Raw genomic sequence first — 20,140 nt, 5'->3', positions numbered from 1 at the left:
TTTCTTAGAATCAAAGCCCTTTAGAATTAGGCAATGTTTTGAGAGATTTTAGATTAATTCTTTTATTGACAGAATGGGTATTTAAATCAGAGAAGAAACTTACTTGATGTTAACAGTGCAGCTCAAAAATTAGGACCAAGAGTTCTGCTTCTGAACTCACTCCTTCCAGCCTTCCATTCTCTCTTCTACCTGGGTTGAGAACAGAGTCATAAACATGGGCACAGTCCTCAGTCTGCAGTGGCATACGGTAAGGTGACCTCAGATTTATTTACACCTATAAAGATATATAGCCTTCTGTAACTTGTAGACCTTATTTAATAACCAAAGAGAAACAAAACAATGAAGAGTGGTAATGTTAATAAGCTATGGAGCCAGAGAATAAAGGTCTTTTGTTAAGTACTAGAAAGTATTATTTTTATCAGTTAAAAAATTGTTAATATGACAATAGCAAACCAAAATAAACATTCTTTTCTGATGGGAAAGGAGTACATTTCCATACTTCTAAAAGAAAAGAGTAACATTGTTCCTCCCTCCAGAAACCTCCTCCTCCAAGATTTTCAAGCTATGGTTGCGTTGTTACAGGGTCTAGAAATTAATTTAGCTGGTTATGAGCAGCAGCTTTTGAGATGCAATAGAGTAAGATAAAATGTCAGAATATGACACAGTAATAGTATTGTTTCAAAACTATTGTTTTGTTTTCTATATACTCGTATGAATGGAATCATAGCATAAAGTATACTTCTTACACCAGGTTGCAGTATAATATGTTCAAAAACTATTGTTCTCCCTACCACTATTTGCTGGTTGAAATATAAATGTCAGCAATTTTTTAGTAACTGAAATGGTTTCTCTCCATCACATTAAATGTGTTATAACCAATTTGATAGAGAATTATTCAGAGTTAAAAGAATTCGAAACAGTAGCGGAACAAAACTTGTAGAAAACAATTTAATCAGAAATCTGATTTTAAAATGTCCCCAAAAAACTTTAACAAACATTCCAGGGATATTGCTTGCCAAGAGTTAGTTCATTGCCTTCCCCAGCCCTCCCCAGTTCTCCACCCCTAATTTCAATTTTAATATTGTTTTATAGATAAGATTATGAAACATTTAAGAGCATTAACAGCTAAGAATTAGATATAATTTCAGTACACTAGTTATTTCCCTATTTATAGATGCCTAATAATTCCTTGAAGGGTTTCTATCACAGATTATTTTCTAACAATTTTATCACTCTTAAAAAACAGGTCTGATTTTCCTTGAATTTTGACTGTGAAGTGAATTTCAACAAGGAAGTTCAACTTGAAAACACTTGTGCCCTGAATATATTTGTCATCTTTACAAAGAAATGTGCTCTCCAGGGCAACTTCCTTTGGGTTCAGAGCTTTCAGCCAATATGCCATGAGCAAAAGACACAGTGTTATTTTCTATTGTATTTTGTTTTGCTTTTTGTAGTTTTTCTATTGTATGTTTTAAAGAACAACTTTAAAAGCAAGTCAGTCTAAGATGTAAAGGTGTGTGTGTGTGTGTGTGTGTGTGTGTGTGAGAGAGAGAGAGAGAGAGAGAGAGAGAGAGAGAGAGAGAGAGAAACAGAGGTTGTCCTAGGTAATGTGTTAGGTTCCCAAGAGCTGGGAAAATAACTTTGGCACTTTCTCAAACATTAGAGTGTTTTCCATAAAGTCAGAATATTACCATGGATGGAACAATTCAGAAAAAGAAGACTGACTTGTGATGTGTTCTTCACTTCCCCCCATGTTCTCCTTCCCTGGTCCTTCAGTAGGGTACAAAGTTGTCAATTATATTTATATCCAAAATCTGGATGTGGAAGAAATTGCATTGCACTTTCAGAAACAAAAGACCACTGTCTCCTTTAAAACCTCAGAATATTTCAGGGAAAATATTCCATGTCTACAAATCCACATGCTTTGGATTTGGCTGGCAGCCCTGGTTCTACCAGTGTTTAGCGTGAACATGGGTTATTTTACTTCTCAAAGTTTATGTTTTCTCATCTGTATAGTGAGGGATTTAGCAACCCAATCTCTGAGAGCCTTTCTACCTCTAAGATTCGAAAAAGTCACGTAGAAAACATGTTACAAAATATGTTTTATAAAATGTGAAAGAACACTGCTTTTATGCACAAAAATCCTAGTGAATATTTTGGACAACTAAGACCTCTAGATCTTTTGTGGCCTTTATTTCTGGATCTATTGCTACTGTACATATTACCTTTGTTCGTATGTATTTGTTCTCCTGTTTTTCTATGGCTGTAACCAGATAGCATACTTAACTGGTAAGTTCTTTTACTTAGTTATTCAGCTTATGTTTGTTGAGTGCTTGCCATGTGGTCAGCACTAGGCACCTCACTTTTATCTGTATGTTCACATATGGGGATTGTTGGAAAAGGCAAATGAAATAATCTTCACAAAGTACTTAGTTCCTGACACATATTTTGGACTTAAATAACCAGTGGGAAAGTGCCTTTACGTGAAATCTTTAGTATTTAGAACCACAAAGTTCAATTGCTTCATTAATAAATTAGGAAAGAGAGGTTAAAAGAGGTGAACTGAGCTGTCCGCAGACACATGGCTACTTGCAGAGACCCAGGAGTTGCATAATTCTCCATCCAAGATTCTTTCTATCATATCGTGTTGCTTCTGAACACAAACAATTCTACCATCTGTTTCTTTCATTCTTTCTCTCTGGATTGCAAAACATTGTCAGAAAAAAAAAAATGCCTACAGGGATGGGCAACTGTTGACAGCAATCCAGTTAGGAATTAGCTAGCTTCCTCTGCCACACACAGATGTATTAGAGACATTAATACAGATATTCCCACTTTTTGAAAGCTCATGCCATACCATGCTTCACCTTTATGAAAGACCTACCTTCGTGCCTGTTTGCACAAACAGAAATCTGAAGAAGATTCTCACTTCTATTGCAAAAGCTGTAAAATGAAACATGTGTGGCAGACAACAGCACCCTAAGCAGTGACCTGTAACCACTGCCAAGCTCCTTCCCAGGACTACTTTGCACAGGCTATGTATGTACCACCTCATCCCTGCTTTTACTACATGTGAGTATTATTTTTTGTTTTTCTATATGTTGTTTGGTATTATTTAGGAGGTTGTATTTTGGGTCTGGGGACACTCAAAACATTTCCCATGTAAGTGAGTGGGTATTTTCTTCTTCACTTTAATGTCATTTCAGCTTAGGCAAGAAATACTCTGTTTTCACACAAACAATAATGGTAACATCAGGAGCTGAAGTGAGGTCTGTCCAGGTCTAAAGACAAAGGTGTTTTATGACACTTGTTGCCCTAAAACATTTCCCCTTTTGGACTTTCTAAATAATGTTACTCTTGCCATCAGTGTTACCTTAGGCTACAGTGGGAATTTAAGATCAGGAATCCAGCCTTCTACCAAATTTCCCTCAATGATTAAGCTGAAGGAAAAGACAATGTTTATTTTGCTAGTATAAAAATCTCAAAGAATAGGGAACCATATGAGATATGGATTAAAAATAGAAAACCTAAGAGGATGTTTAAAAGAAATGAAGGGAACGGATGATAAGGTTGCTGTGTTCCGAGGCAAGATAAACAATCGTGTCCAAAAAAACTAGTGGCATTAAGATTTGGGAAACCTGGCTTCATACAAGTGTATAAAACCAAAATAAACAAATAAACAATTACTATTTTGAATATAAACTTACATTGGCTGACAATGTGACAAAGTTAATAGTCTTAAACTATCCTGATAAAAACACAGTGTCTGAATAAATGAAGACAGGAAATAACTTCCTCAAACCACAATCAGGGTAGTTGCAAAAATCTGTTTTCATTTTGGGGTGCCATATTTTTTCAGAAGTTGACAACCAAACAACCAAAGTGCATCCTGACTGCAATTGCATGGGTGGTATAGAAAGTGGGTCTCTGTCTGCATTTTCTAGGACATGTTGACGAGGCTATTGTTACTGGTAGAGAAGGGCCTCCAGGGATGATGACCCAAGTAGGAGAAAAAGCATTTTAGACGATGACAGAAAGACTGTGTTCCTGTTATTGATAACTTAAATATCTACTTTGAAGTTAGAGCAGAGTGAAACTCAAATTTATGCTACAGGTGCCTGCAAATTTCTGTTGTTTTGTTCTCATTCTTTCCCTTATACTCTTAATTTTCTGTAGTTCTGATTATTTTTTCTTATTTTTATTTGAACACTTCTATGTTACTGCATATGCTAGAATGCACTTTATTTTATTTTTAGAAATCACTTTAAATTTAGGGTAGGCTAAGTAGTATACTAGTGTAATAGATATTGAATATAATGAAGTAGTATATGTGAATTGGTCTTCTATGTAGTGGGCCTTCCAAAATCATTGCAAGAACTATTTTCAGTTTGAAAACACAAAAGATGTTTTCAAAGAAAATTTTTTATGGAAAAAGAGAAGACAGATTCCTGTTGTTGCAAAGGACAGAAATAAGGCTGTGTAGGAATTACTAGAAAGTGGATTTCAACTGTGACAAACATTGCTCAACAGTTAGAAAATTCTTAAAAGGCAGAGGCTATCTCACAAAGCATCTGGTTTTTGACTATTGTCACCATATTTAAACAAAGGCTGGACAACCACTGGTGGGGATGATCCTTGAGTGAGTGGGAGGCTGCAGGAGATGAAATCTAAAACCTCCAGCATCTTTGAGACTGTAGTAAAATACATGCTACAGCAAGAAAAACAATATCTAGATTCTTAAGGTATCACATTATCATTGATGACAACAGTATTGGTAATCATAATAACAGCACTAATCGCCATAATAACACACTACAGTACTTTACAGTGGCTTTTATCTGGGCCATTAGCAAAAGACATCCTATATAAGCATTATTTCTTGTCCCAGTTTTACAGATAAGAAAATTAGAATGCTTCAAAGTGAAATAACATACAAGGGTAATGAAATTCCTCAAGTTGACAGTAAGTCAGCATAAATTAGGGAGGCCGCTGGTTAGACCACTTAACTGAGTTCACTAAAAAATGTTGAGCATTTCAGAGGAAGAGCTGGCGATGACGCTGTGGGTACAGAATTCAATTATCTGATGTTTAACCAAATGCCATACTGCAGTGTTTTGGGGGAGTCTAGTGAACAGGCAGCAACTGAGGACCCTATTTTATGAGCGAATGGAAGCCCCTCAGGGATTCTCTCTCCACCTTACCAGGCTAGCTCCTTTGTTCTTTCCTATACATTACTCTAAGGGACATCACCACAACCAGCTCTGAGCTCACATTTTAACAGCTTTGCAATCAGAGGGAGAAAGATCTTTCCAGCAAACTCTAATTTGAAAACTTCTGGGAAAGGATGCTGGTTAGGCTGAGTCACCCATACACCAATCATTGACCAGAAAAGGGCAAATCACCCCAGTTAGACTTAAGACCATCCTATGCTTCTTTATTACACAAAAAAGTATGAAAAGGCAAAGCAACTTATTGCTGCAACAGATATTCCCTCCGTTGAAGAACTGAATGTATATTAACCAGACACTTAGAAGTGTGTTTTTGAAACAGGTTGTTTTTCCAGATGTCTACATATTTAAAAATTAGGCTTTCTAACCCCCTAAGAGATCACTTAATCAAAAATGTTAAAATTTTTATCTCATTTTTGGGTACTATTCTCCCTTATCTTCTTTCTTTTCTACCTGACAACTTTTTATTATCTTACAACCAACACTTAATTGGCCATAAAATTCTGGTTCTGGTTCTATGAGAATCTGGAAGTCCAGGACGAAAGGCTGTATTTGGTACAGAGTCTGACAACAGACCAGCAGGCTTCTAGAAGATACTGTCAGTTATGACCCCTTCTTTCTGGGTATCTCATTCTGCTCTCCTGGTGACTCTGTATTTTAATTTTATAGAAAAGAGTAAAAAAAGAGTGAAAGAAAGTCTTAATGCATTCAGTGGACACTAACTCAGGTGTCAAGTAACTCTTTATCACAGGTCCTTCCTTGGAATTTCCTTCCTAGGTGGATAGAAAAACAACAAATATATCAGCAAATAAATAAGCAAAATAATCACAGATTGTAATGAATGGCTTGAGTTGAATAAACCAGACACTGTGATGGAAATAGCAGGGAGTTCTAGGTCAACATGGCTTGCTAAAGAAAGTGAAGTCAAAACTGAGATATAAGGATGACAAGGGTCAGCCGCGTGGCGATTTGAGGGAAGAGTATTCTAGGCCAGGGTTTCTCAACTTTGGCACTGTTGACATTTTGGACTGGATAATTCTTCATCCTGAGGGAATGTCTTGTGCTTTATACAATATTTAGCCTTATCCCTGGCCTCAACCAACTAGATACTAGTATAAGCACACTCTATCACCCTAACTGTGATAGCCATAAATGCCTTTGCTCGTTTCAAATGCCTCCTGGGAGATAAAGTCACCCCTAGTTGAGAATCAGTCTTCTAGTCACAGGGAATAAAGTCTGAAAACCTTAAATAGCAGAGACCCTGTCAGGGAGGGAGTGGTAAGGAGGTGCTTCTGGTTGCCTTACTCATCAAGTCACAGCCTGCAGACTTCTCTGGAACTGCACCAGGTTAGCTCATCTTCTTGCCTAGCTCTAATTTCCCTTACAGATCTTCCGTATATAATTCCAAACCAATCATCCTGTTCACGAATTTACAAAAGCTTCCTTGTTTATTCCTGTTTCTATAACTTTGCTCTGAAGGTAGTCTGTCTCTTCCTCAATGCCTTCAGTTATGCCCTTAAGTCACCTCCCACGCTGAAAACTCAGATCTGATCTCTTACAGAAGTCCTCCCCAACTATTGTAGCCCATGCAGAAGTCTCTAAGTTTCAAAAAAAAATCAGTAAAACTTCTGATTCTCACTCCATCCACTGAACACATGTTGAAGCTTCTTTGCCAGGCATTGTGTTAAGCCCTGGAAATTCAACTGTGAAAAAATGTGGTCCCAGATGACTAGGGGCTCAATTAGTAAAGAAGTAACACCTACTGGTCTTCATCATTTTCTTATGCACTTAGGAAAAAAAGGAGTTTTTGTAGCATCTGGTCCTGAGTCAGCCATTCAGCCACTATGTGTCCATGCTGTATGTCACATTACTCCACCCAGATCAGTCATAGTATTTTTGCCAAGGGGTTAACTGTGACTTGCCTACTGAAGCTATTAAGTCACAGCAAGTCAGGATAGAATGTTACTATTTCTACCACTGGTCAGATGGGGTTGGTTCATCTCATCACAATGTTGTACATTTCCCAAGTCTGAGTTAATCAGTCCAGAACAATGGCAAGAGGTGTATACATGCAGCGATGTGAACTTTGGCTGGACCTCAGCAGAAGCACATAGGGTGATCTTTGGCACCCCAGGCCTATTCCCTTTTATGGTCTCAAGCGATTACCCCTCTTCATAAATCTGACTCCTTCCAATAAATATTGAATCAAACACATATCACTCCAATGATAGTCATTCTCAGAGGTGATACTTTAAAAACCTATGCTGTGGGAATATAAAAATAAAATTTAAATTTAAAAAAAATAGAAAAAAACAACACTTCACAAACTTTCCACCAATCAGAACTGTACTGACTAAAAACCTCATTTGCCTATGGTATACCCAGCATTCCCATCCCTTTTGCACATAGAAGCACACTCCCTACAGAGCTCCTTGGGCATTCAGTGCAAGTGTTCCTTGCGTCTATGTCCCCCAGATTGTGTTCCTGAAGCCCTAAATAAATGTTTGCTGTGGAAAAAAAAACCAAAAAACAAAAACCCTATGCTGTGCTAGTGCTAGCCACATGTTTCTGAGAACAACTCCTGTCCTAGTACGTGGTATAATTCCATGCTCCCTTTTTCTCATCTTTGCTTCAGGCTGCCCTCTTGTTGCTTAACTTGTGACTGACTGCAAATCTGTCATTTAAAACTCAGGATTTAGATATGCCAAGAACTGGTTGCAAGTTTGAAATTATATGATGAAAAAGCATAGTCAGGGTTTCGTCAAATTCTTGAGCAGGGTGAACTGAAGAGTATTCTTCAGTAATCTCTGAGGACATAATATGAGATTTTATCATTCTCAGTCCAAATTATTTTTCAAGAGTGGGCTGTTCTGTCAAGTGTATTTGCAAAGAAATAGTTGCAATTATGTGTATTATAATTGCTATAATACAAATAAGTCGAAAAAGGAGAGGGAAGGAAGAGAAACGCAGGTCGCAGAAGAGTAAGTTCAGTACAGCCAGTATGGAGTAAATGGGCAAGAATGGCAGATGAAGTTAAAACTCTGGACCAGATCATAAAGAGCCCTACTGAGGGGGAGTCCCTGAAAAACTCTTAGTGGAGGAATATCATGATGTATTTTCATGTTAGAAATACTATTAGTAGGACGGAGGTTGAACCGGAGTGAGAAATAACCAGACTGTTGCAATTGTCCAAGGGAGATGAGTCAGGGGAAGTGATGACTTCATGGACAAAGAGAGAGAGAGTGGAGATCAATAATAAGAGGTGTGGATTTGGGGGACAGTTAGGGAGATACCAGTCAATTGAACGCTTTTAGGATACAGAGGATACAGGAAAGATATAGGGGTACTCATGGATTTCTGGCTTGGCCAACAAGGTGCCATTATGTGAAATAGGGAATAAAAATGAGGTAGGTTCCACATAAATGGGGAGAGACTTGGTAACAGAAGTAGGGAATGGTAAAGATGTCCACCTTAATTTGGGACATAATTAAGGTACCTGTGTGAAATCCCAAAGAAGATGATATTGCTTAAAAAGAGTGTGAATGAAGAAATGCCTGGAAGATCTTGGTGTGCTGGAATGATGGGGGAAAAGATTGCTCAAGGGGACAGGAGTAACATTAAACAACAAAAGAGGTTACTGCAAGATGGGGGGAAAGTGGCACCAAAAAACTCAAAGGAAATTTAATGTGTTATTATTTTTTAATGTAATTCTCCCTGCCCTCCCTCGCACCCCACTCCCTCTTCCAAATGATTCTAATTTCTTGAAGACAGAAATCATGACTTAAATTTCACTGTATTTTCCTCAGTGCCTAATTCAGTAGAGTGAATATAGTAAGTGCTCAATAAATTGAGCCTCAAGCATTACTCATCCACCGCATCAACGTAAATTATTCTTTCATCCTATTTATTCAAATAAACATTTCATGTTATCTGGGACTTTACTTAGATCCATATTTATAATCATCATGTTGCACCTGCACCGGATTTGGCCTGCGTTGCAAAATCTTGTTTACTACTTACTGAGAGAAATCTTGGATACTGAAGATGGTGAAGGGTTTTTCTTTTTCTACTATTTCTTACAAAAAAAAAAAACCAAAAAAAAAAAAAAACCAGTTTATAGCCAAAAATGCCAAGCCCAATTCCTAAGCTGTAGCTTAAAACCTGTTCGAAAGCACAATAAGGAGGCCGCCAAATTTTTATCATAATTAACCATTAACTGGGTCAACATGTTTATCAAAGCTCTCATTTTATCAATAGCCACGAAACACCCAGTTCGAGGACATGCATCATTCGCGGAAGGCGCTCAGCTGCACACGGGGGTGACGACTCTCAGAAACCCAAGGGAACTTGGAGGGGTTCTGCACGGGGTCTGGAGAGCAGGCGGTGCAGACTCTTTTCTCTCCCAGGTAACAACATCAAGCGTGAGCCCAGTCCTGGGTGGATCCGCACTCCTGCGCTTAGAAAATACCGAATAATTGACCAAGATTTCCGGAATAATCGCCTCCCCTGGAGGAACCAAGCCCTCCTCGCCTTCAGCCCGCAGAGCCCGACCTGCGGCCGCTCTCCCCGCAGCGCTGCCCTCGCGGGACCAGGCCCCGGGGTACGTCCGTGGGTAGCGCGCCCCAAGGCGCCCCCGCGGGAGCGGGGCTCGGCGGGTCCGGAAAGCCGGGAATGCGCGCGCGGGGGCGGGGCTGGCCGGGGAGCCCGGGGGAGGCGGGGCCCGCCGGGAGGGGGCGGGGCCGCGGCGGGGGGGCGGGGCCGCGGGGACCTGTTGATCACAGGTGACACCGCCCGGTCGGGCCCCCGGGGCGGGGCGGGCGCGCATGCTCGTTGCGCCGGGTCGGGCTCCGGGCGGCGGGCGCCGTGGCCTCCGCGCAGTTCCCGGTGCGCCTGGCTCCCGGGGCGGCTGTGCGCGCGTCCCTCGGCGGCAGGGGAAGGCCGGGATTTCTCCACCTGGCTCCCACGCTCCTCTCTCCAGGGGGCGCTCCAGGTGAGTCTCCGAAGCCAGCCCGGGGTGCAGGTCCCCCTACCTGTGCTCCCCGCGGCCCGCCCGGGGGATCGCGGCTCCCCAGCACCGGAGCGCGCCTCTCCCCGCCCGAGCCCGCGGGCTCCGCCGCGCCCCACCCCTCGGGCCGCTGGGGTTCGGGGCCGAGGTCACCCCGCCCTCCCGCCGGGGACCGAGGTGGCCCCGGCCGGGCTGGCAGCGCGGGGGGCGGAGAGGCGCTGTCCCCGCCGCGCGGAGGTGGTTCTCTGCGCCGGCTTTGGGGCGGGGCGGGCTGGGGGCAGAACCTGGAGCCTGCGGGGTCTCTTCGTGCTTTGGGGTTCGGAACATGACGCCTCCTTGGCGCCGGCCCCTCACTTTCCCCAGCCACTCCCTCTCTGGAGCGACAGCTTTTTCAGGGGTGCCAGCTGGGTTATCGGGCTCTCCTTGGACCAGGTAGATGACTGGATCCCTGAGGTGCTTTGGGCTGGAGGTTTCTGGGTGGCAGTAGTAATGCGCAAAGTTAATGTTTACCTTTGCCACAGCGACTTATGGGACGTTTACCCAACTACCTGTAGACACCGGCGAGCAGGAAGTCCCCGCACAGGTGCACTCAGGAGGGTTTGCCCAGCCTGCAGTCTGAGCGCCTGCCGAGTTTTTGCTTTCCCGCTACAAGGTTTTCTTTATCAATGCAAAGTCTGATTAATGCTTGCAAAATGTACTGCAAGGGCTTTATTTGTTAGAAGAGTTTGCCAAATGTTTCCTTATCTGATTTTTTTTTTTTTCCCAAGGAATTTTTCAGGACTGTTTTTGAGGGATGTTGAGCTGTAAATTTAGGAAGTTCTTTGTGATTAGGGTCCGATTGGCTTTTAGATCTGTTCTGGAAAGAAAAGCGTTGCCAAATCTGAGTATTTAAAAGGAGTGGCAAATGCTAACAGAATTTTGATTGAAATTAATTTTTGGCTTAATTGATACTTGTAAGTTTTATCTTTTCTTCTTTTCAGCTTCATGGTGATGGTTCAGGCAAAGACCCTTCATCCTGCTAAAGAGAAATGTTTGCAAAATAGATGATTTCTTTGCTATTATCATAAGAATTCCAAATAGACACACTTACTGTAGGTAGGATTTAATGATAATATAGGAAAACCAAGGTTTTTGTTTCATATTTTAAAGTCTTTTAAAATAAATTCTTTGATTTATCTAGATTTGTGGTTACTATGGCTAGACCATGAACGTGATTTATTTAACTTTGTTCATAAATCAAACTCACTGTTGCTGTGTGTATTTTTACCTACACTGTAAATAAAAAAAAGAAAAAAAGGCTGACCAAGAACAGACCTTTCCATTTTCTTGTGAATTAAATTTAAAAAGTATGTATATAGATTATATATCATTCATGGAGCTTGACACCAATAGTCAATTCATTAATATTTTGTCTAAAAGATACAAAAACTAGCTTTTAAAATGTTAATGATTTTAATGGAGAAGTGACATCGTTTTTCTCCCAGTTTGTTGTTTTCTTTAAGGAATGAAAAGAAAATCAAAGAATTCTTATTAATTTTAGTATGTACTGTGATTCAGGATCTTTTATATTATTTAGTGGCAAGTGTTTATTTAGAAATGTGTAATACCGAGTAATACAATTTTGGGGTCATAATAGAAGTTTGTTTTAAGAAGAGAAAGAGTTAAAAAATGAAAATTCTGTCTATTTTAAGGTAACACACACTTTTAAGAACCAAAATCAGAGTTATTTTCCTGCTTGAACTGTTTGGAACTCACTCAGCTAGCATGCTAGAGAGAACGTTGCTCTTTACCCTACAATTTTCCAAAAATATGTCTCTTAAGGGGTAGATTAAACTATCCTCTGAAGACGTTTAGTAACTAAAATACTTAGGTCTCATTATTTGACAGCTTTAACTATCAGGTTATTCTCAATTATAGACCCCAAAGACAACCTACAGAAAGGTAGTTTATATCTTGCATCTGGAAGTATTTTGCAGAGTGCTAGCTATGCTAGGACCAGAAAGGTTGTCACACTTCCCAACTGTTAGTCATAAGTTCTTGGATTCAGAAAAAAGTTGAACAAATGTGTGTCATCTTTGGAGAGCCACCTAGGAATTAGTGATGATGTACTGGTGAAGTGATTTTAGAAAAGTTTGCATTACAGTATATGCAGGAAATAGGAGTGAGAAATGGTTGCAACTTGTTCTAACTCAGATAAAATCTTCAAATGTTATTTAAACTTTAAAAACTCTATATAATATGTGACTATAGGCAAATTTTATGAGCTTTAAAAAAATAATGTAGGCAGTGCATGGAATTTTGAGGCCAAGGTAGCTGTTCTTTGCTTTTACAGGTTAGCTCACATCCTTTATCAGTTCTTACAAGTTTTTCATTTTTTAACTATGAATTTTATTTTATATATTTTAAGTGATTTTGATAAGGAGCCTTGTTTTTTTTTTTAAGATTATGTATGCGTACAGGAGTTGGGGTACTAGCCAGCGGCGTGGGGGATGAGAGGATACACCAGAGACAGAGTGGGGAATAGAACAGGCAGATTGACCGAAGTACACTGCTGAGGGGAGCAGCGGGCGAGTCAGGAGAGGTCTGCTGTGCCATGTGGGTTGCTCCCTGGCTGGCGGGGAATGGAACTCTTGCTGCGGTGGCTGCAGATTGCTTCATAGGTTGCGTCTTAACCCTTGTGCCACCATGGAGTCCCCCGGAGTCCTTGGTTCTTATTAGGCCATTAGACGTGTCCATGACACACAAAAATACATCAAGTTGAAGAATTTTTGTTTTAAATGAGTCATTTGAGGGAAGTTGCTTTCTATCCTCGTATTTGTAATTCATCAGCAAACAGAATCTTAGCAACGTAACCTGTATGTTAGTTGATTTAGTTAAACAAAATCGGTTATATGAATTTTTATAGTATTTTTGAATTAATTTTGAAATGATTCTTCTATTTTACAAATATGAATCTACAAAAACCAGTTTGAAGAGATAATGTTCCTTTTGAAGATGAAAGTTTTTTACTTACCTTTTGGACTTTTTGCACTTAGCAAGTTTATTCCGTAAATGTTCATCGACCTATTCGTATGCTAGGCAGGTGCCAGGTATTAGAGATTAAGAAATGAATAAGACAACATTCTAGTAATAAATATCAGTTCTTTATTTTTCTAAGCCTCATCTTAGGCTCCCCCAGCTCCAGTGAGTTCCCTAAGATAAAATATTCTTTTTCTTATACCTCTACCTTTACAAGATGCTGTATCTCCTCTCTTCCCTTTACCTTTTAACTTTCCAGTTCCCCCTACCACACCTGTGAAATATCTGAAATATCTTCTCATCCAGCAAATGATAGTAAATGACTTCACTTGACTTACTACTGTACTTTGTACATCCCTTTGTTAAAGGTTTATACTATGTTGCTGTAGACTGAGCAGAGAATAACTAAGGGGTCTGAACATGAAGATGCACATACTGTCTTTTTTTTTTTTAAAGATTTTATTTATTTATTTATACAAGCACTGGGTACAGTCAGAAGCGCAGGAGGGTGAGAGAATTCACCAGAGCCAGAGTGGGGAACAGAGCAGGCAGACTGACGAAATACACTGCTGAGGGGAGCAGCAGGCGCCACAGAAGAGGGCTGCGCACCATGTGGGACCCTCGCCCTGTTGGCCGGGGATTGAACCGGTGCTGCAGAGGCTGCGAGCAGCTTCGCAACCCAGCCCTCAACCGCTTCTGCGCCACGGGAGGCCCACACATACTGTCATTTTAAGAAGAGTAGGGAGTATACTGCATGGGCAGCCAGAGGGATGGTATTGCAGGCATGAAGACCCTTTGTTAGGTATTTTATACATGATTTATGATTATTACACTAACCCAAGGAACTTAATATAGATTATCATTATAGATAATTAACTGATAAGCTTTTAATGATTGAGTAATGTGCTGTGTTGCTGAGAAGTTTATCAGAGGTAGAATAAGTAATTGTGGGAATCATGAGATCAGTATCAGACCTTGGTTGTGTCTTTGTCGGGAACCCACCAGGGCAGTATTTGTACATTAGACACTTTATGCTTGTGCTTCTAAGTATCTCAGCCTGTGGAATCAAGGCCTGTCTCTCTTGTAGTGTTGCTCTCCATTTTTAGGTGAGCATGTTATTTTAATCCTCTAGGATTTTTTTCTCTCCTATGGTACGGCTGTACAGACCTCAGATCATCTTACTACTGTTAGGACTGACACTGCCAGATGGTGAGAAATGGTCCTCTATCTTTAATGCATAGGCTATCTTTGTTAGGAATACTATTTTCAGTGGGTTTATTGATTAAGGTTTTACTTTATTTTCTGGACTTCATTCAATATGTATTTAGTGAGTACCTAGTAGTAGCACTGCTTGAAATCTGTCTTCCCTTCCAAGAGGATTGGGAGGAGAAACACTAAATAATAAAAGTAGTAAGTTGTTTACATTGTATATTAGGTGGTAAAAAAAAAAATACCAGGGAGAAAAGAAAAAGTAGAGCAGTGTAAATGTACTTGAGAGTATAATGTGGAGATTGTGGGTTGCAATTTTAAGTAAGTGTGAGCTTCACTTAGAAGGTGATTTTTGAGCAAGGCAGTCATAAAGGGAGCCCTGTGTGAACATCCAGGGAAAGTATTTTAGCAGAGAAAAAGCCAGGGCAAAGGCTTTAGAGTAGGACTTTGCATGATGTATGTTCACCAGTAACAGAAGGCCAAATTGACTGATCTAGAGAAAGTAAAGGGAAAGTACTTATAGATGAGATTAGAGGTGAAGGGTTAGGCCGGGGGTGACATGATAAGAAATATTCATTTGGTATTTTGCTGCATTCCTTTACATTAACTTCTCCTGGATAGCCTCTGGTTGGGAACTGATTATCTGGGGAACCAACCTTGTAATTTGAGGATTACAGCTTTCAGTATCTATCCCCATGATGGGTGAAGGGGTAGGTGTGGGTAGAGCTAACCACTGATGGATAATGATTTACTCCACCATGCCTACCTAATGAAGCCTCCATAAAAAATCCTAGCGGAAGGAGTTCAGAGGGCTTTGGGGTTGGTGAAGTTGTGGAGGTGCTGGGAGGGTGGCATTACTCACATACTCTGCTCTATGCAGCTTTTCCATATGGTCATTCTTGAGTTCTGTCTTTTTTGTTTTGAACCTGAAATCTAGTCAGGAGACATTTCTGTCCACTATGCTACCAAATTAATCGAACCCAGCGGGAGATCAAAGGTCCTTGAAGTGGGAGGGTCAGATTTGTGGGACTGAACCCTTATCTTGTAGGATCTGACACTCAACACCAGGTAGATAATGTCGGGATGGAGTTACATTGTAGGGAACCCCTGTTGGTGATCATTGAGAACTGAATTGCTTAGTATGGTAAAACCAACCTGTGTGGACACAGAAGATGTGTGAAAATGAAGAAAGAGCTTTTTACTCTTAGCAGATAGTTCAAGGCCATTATAAAGATTGTTTGGTTTTTAGTCTGCATGTAATAATGACCAATTGCAAAGCAAATCTTTATTAGTAGTTTTTTATTTAAAGAAAAAGCCAAAATGAGAAAAATCAAAATGCCACCACCATCCATTATATCCCCTTCAACCTTACTCCCACCCCTACCTTCTTCACCTCTGGTAACCTCAGTATGGTTATCTGTGTCCACTAGTTTATTTTGTTTGGCCCTTTCATTTATTTTCTTTATGTTGCATAAATAGGTGAAATCATCCAATACTTGTTCTTTATGAGTAATTTCACTTCACATAATCCCCTGGAGATTCTTTTATCTTGCTGCAAATTTAACAAAGGAGGTGATAGATCTACAGAATGATAAAATTTCATCTTTCTTTACAGCTGAGTAGTAGTGCATTGTGTATATAGTCCACATCTTTATCCAGTCATCTGTCAGTGAGCACTTAGGTTGCTTCCATATCTCAGCTGTTCAAAATAATGCTGCAGTAAACATTGTGATGTATATAATTCCTTGAATTGATAAGCTTTTTGGAAAAGTACCCAGAAGTGGGATTGCTAGATTTGGTAGTTCTGTTTTTAGTATTTTAAGAAAGGTTCGTATCGCTTTTCCAAATGTTGCACCATTTTGTTATTAAATTGGATGAGTTCTTTATATAAGTTGGATAGTAATCCCTTAACAGATGTGTGTAGTGCAAATATCTTCTATTCACTAGACTTCTATTCATTATCTTCCATTCTATGCTTAATTCTGCTGTGTTAAAGGTTTTTAATTTGCTGTAATTTCAATTTGTCCATTTTTGCTTTTTCCCCCCTGCCATTGGGATTGAGTACACAGAGATGTCTCTGTCATCTTTTATGTAGTCTTTTATGTACTTTATGGCTTCAGGTCTTACACCCAGGTTTTTAATCCATTTTGCATTTATTTTTGCATATGGAGTTAGAGAATGATCCAGTTTCATTCACATGGGGCTTTCTGCTTTTCTCAACACCACTAGCTGAAGAGATTTTCCTTTGTGGCTCCTTGTCACATATGAATGGGTTTGTTTCTGAGTCTTCAATTCTGTTCTCTGTTCCATTGATCTCTATGTCTATTTTTATTCCTGTACCATACTGTTGTAATTACTCTTGCTTTATAATATAGTTAAAATTGGGTAAAATTGATGTTGTAAGTGGGGTTAAATACTCCTACTATGAGTTGTTTGTTAATGTCTCTCTTTAATTCTATTAGAATTGTTTTATATATCTTGATGCTCCATCATTTGGTGCATATATTAATACATGTTATATGTTCATGTTCTATTAAACCCTGAATCATAATATAACGTCCTTCTCTGTTTTTCTTTTTTTTTTTTTTTTTTACTATCATCTATCATTTTGTGTTTTTTTTTTTTTTTAAAGATTTATTTATTTATACAAGCACTGGGTACAGTCAGAAGCGCAGGAGGGTGAGAGAATTCACCAGAGCCAGAGCGGGGAGCAGAGCAGAGCAGGCAGAAGTACACTGCTGAGGGGAGCAGCGGGCGGCAGGAGAGGTCCGCGCGCCATGTGGGACCCTCCTCTGGTGGCCGAGGAGCAGCCGGGAATTGAACCAGCGCTGCAGAAGCTGCGAGCAGCTTCGCAACACAGCGCTCAACCGCTGCACCACCCGGGGAGGCTCCATTTTGTGTTTCTATTGGCAATGGATGAGAGTGCCTCAACTCTCTTCAGCCTTGTCAATAATGGCAGACTTTTATATTTAGTTTTAGCCATTTGAATAGAATATGCCCTTAATTTGTATTTCCCTTGTGACTAATAATGTTGAATCTCTTTTCACATTCTTATTTGCTCTTTGTACACTTTTTGGGTAAAATGTCTGTTCAAATATCTTGTCCAGATGTTTTTCATCTTTTATTGACTCATAAGAGTTCTTTGTATTTTGTCTGATAGAAGCATACGTAGCTTTACTCGCTTTTTAAAAAATTAACATTTGCTTCTAGGGTTTTCTGCCTATCTTTTATGATAAACTTGCTTTTGTCTTTAGAGCTAAGATGAGTTTCTTATAGAGAGCAAAAAGTTGGATTTTGTTTTCTGATCCATTTAGCCACTCTCTACCTTGGGGTATTTGAACCTTTTCCATTTAAAGTAAATGTAAGTATTGAAATATAAGTATTGCCTTGTATTTTTGAGTGTTTTCATATTTGTTTTGTTCTTCTGTTTTACTCTTCTCTTGCATTTTGATATCTTCCTTTTGTGTTATGTTTGAGTTTCCCTAGAGGTTCCTATGTGTTTCTTCTATGAATTTTCATTTTGAGGTTATCCTGAAGTTTATGTGTAATATTTTATACTTGTGCACTGTTGATCAGATTCATCTAAAACTCATTCTGATGGCCCACATTTTTGCTCTCCTCCCCTTCCACATTGTATGTTGTTTGGTATCTTCTGCAAGAGGTAGAATTTCTTTTCATAAGATTCCCTTTAGTATTCTTGCAAGGCCAGTTTAGTGATATGAATTCTTTTGATTTTTTTTATTCCTCCTTCAATTGTGAAAGATAGTTATCAGGATAACGTATTCTTGGTTGGAAATCCTTTTCTTTTGGGACTGTAAATATATCATGTCATTTCTGGGCCATGTGGTTTCTACCAAGAAATCCACATATCATGTTATAGGGATTCCCTTATTTATAACATTTTTTTCTGGACACTTTTAGTATTCTTGCCTTGTCGCTGGATTTTTAGCAGTTCAGTTATTATATATCTCTGGTGTGCTTGCTTGGATTTATTTTGTTTGGAACTCTTTGGGCCTCTTGGGTAAGGATGTCTGTTTCCTTTCCCAAGTTAGGGAGATTGTTGGCTATTATTTCTTTCTTTCTTTCTTTTTTTTTTTTAAGATTTATTTATTTATTTGTACAAGCACTAGGGTATAGTCAGAAGCACGGGACGGTGAGAGAATTCACCAGAGCCAGAGCGGAGAGCAGAACAGGCAGACTGACGAAGCACACTGCTGAGGGGAGCAGCGGGCAGCAGGAGAGGTCTACGCGCCATGTGGGACCTTCGCCCAGTGGCGGGGGATCGAACCAGAGCTGCAGAGGCTGCGGGCAGCTTTGCAACCCAGCGCTCAACCGCTGCACCACCGGGGAGGCCCTATTATCTCTTTAAATTAAACTTCTGCCCCTTTCTCGTTGTCATCTCTTTTTCTGGGACTCCTATAATGTACTATAGTCTTGTTTCTCTTAGAATTATCCCACCAGGCTCTTAGTCTACCTGCATTCATTTTACCTTTATTTATTTACTTTTTAATTTTCAAGGTTTTTTTAATTAAGCTTTTTTTTTTTTTACATGGTTGTTCATTTTTGTACAATATTTCATTTCTCTCTTCAGGTGTAGTGCCCATGAATCTCCAATTACCACATCACCCATGAACTGTCACCATGGAATTCAGTTTAATTCTTTTCCTTTTGGCTGATCTATTTGTGTGTTTTCCATTAAATGTGTTCAAGTTTGCTGATTCTATCAGCTGCTTCCTCTTGTCTACTGTTGAGCCTGTGTATTGTTTATTTTAGCTCAGTTGTAGAATTCTTTAAGTCTATTTTTTTGTTTGAAGTTTTCTTGTATTTTCCCAGTTATTGTTGTAGCTCTTATTTTGTTTGCTGACTGTTTTTCTTAGTATTTCAACAAGTATAGTTAGGACTGTCACTTTAAACTTTTCTTAAGGTAAATTACCTAGTTCTTCTGGATTTACATTTGTTTCTGGGGTTTTTTTTTTGTTCTGTCATTTGTAGTATATTCGTCTGTCTTCATTTGTAGTTTTTATGATGGAGGTAAACAGCTTTCTTTTCTTGACTTGATGTGTTGGCTTTATATTAAGATTACAGGTTGCAGGGTATAATCCTAGGTTGTTTGCCCAGGATCCTGGAGTGTCTGTTGCTTTATAGAATGATGCCTCTGCACCTGTTTGGTGGCTGGAGCTTTAGTGCCAACAATGGGTAGCTGTAGCAGTGAGGATCCAAGAGGTTGCTAGTAGAGAGTACCAAGAGGTAAAGCCACTTCAGGGATTTGGGTGCCAGAGCTAAGGGGAAGTTTGCAGTAACATTCCCGACAACCCCTCACTTGGTCAATCAGAGCTTCCCCAGTAGCCTCAAGTAAGCAGTGGTCCAGTTACTGGTTTGTAGGTTCTGTGACCGGTAGTTTTTCACAGTGATAAGGACAGAAGCAGAGTGATCTGGGAACTGTGGGTTTGAACTGCAGACAAGCCACTGTCCCAAATGCTATCACAGGCAGATAGGTAGTCTGTGTTTCTCAGCGTTTGTAGGTGCAGTCTGTAAAAGATTGCCTCTCTTGCGGGCCCCTTTCAAGCCTTTCTCAGGACTTGTGGCACAGGATGGGCATGTGTAGGGTTAGAGCTTATACTTTTTTATTTAACCAAAAGATTATTATATTTGTCATTCACTTCTATTTCATATTATAGTC

General features: G+C 39.7%; 1 protein-coding gene across 2 annotated transcripts in view; it reads left to right on the top strand.

Moving 5' to 3' along the window:
* Window positions 1-2,804: 2,804 nt before the first annotated feature.
* The window catches only part of USP53 (ubiquitin specific peptidase 53), a 55,769-nt gene continuing 38,433 nt past the window's right edge, over window positions 2,805-20,140 (top strand). Inside the window, exons 1-2 of one of the 2 annotated variants that reach the window (XM_037509522.2) lie at window positions 2,805-3,072; window positions 9,635-9,828. The gene's annotated coding sequence lies outside the window, so the exon portion shown is untranslated. Of the gene's footprint in view, window positions 3,073-9,485; window positions 9,829-20,140 lie in introns of both variants that reach the window. The other variant, XM_037509521.2, reaches the window with a different exon arrangement.

Source organism: Talpa occidentalis, unplaced genomic scaffold (assembly GCF_014898055.3).
Source record: "Talpa occidentalis isolate TD23 unplaced genomic scaffold, MPIMG_talOcc4v2.1 talOcc4.13, whole genome shotgun sequence".
NCBI classification, from domain to species: domain Eukaryota; kingdom Metazoa; phylum Chordata; class Mammalia; order Eulipotyphla; family Talpidae; genus Talpa; species Talpa occidentalis.
This window is presented reverse-complemented; position numbering and strand designations above follow the sequence as displayed.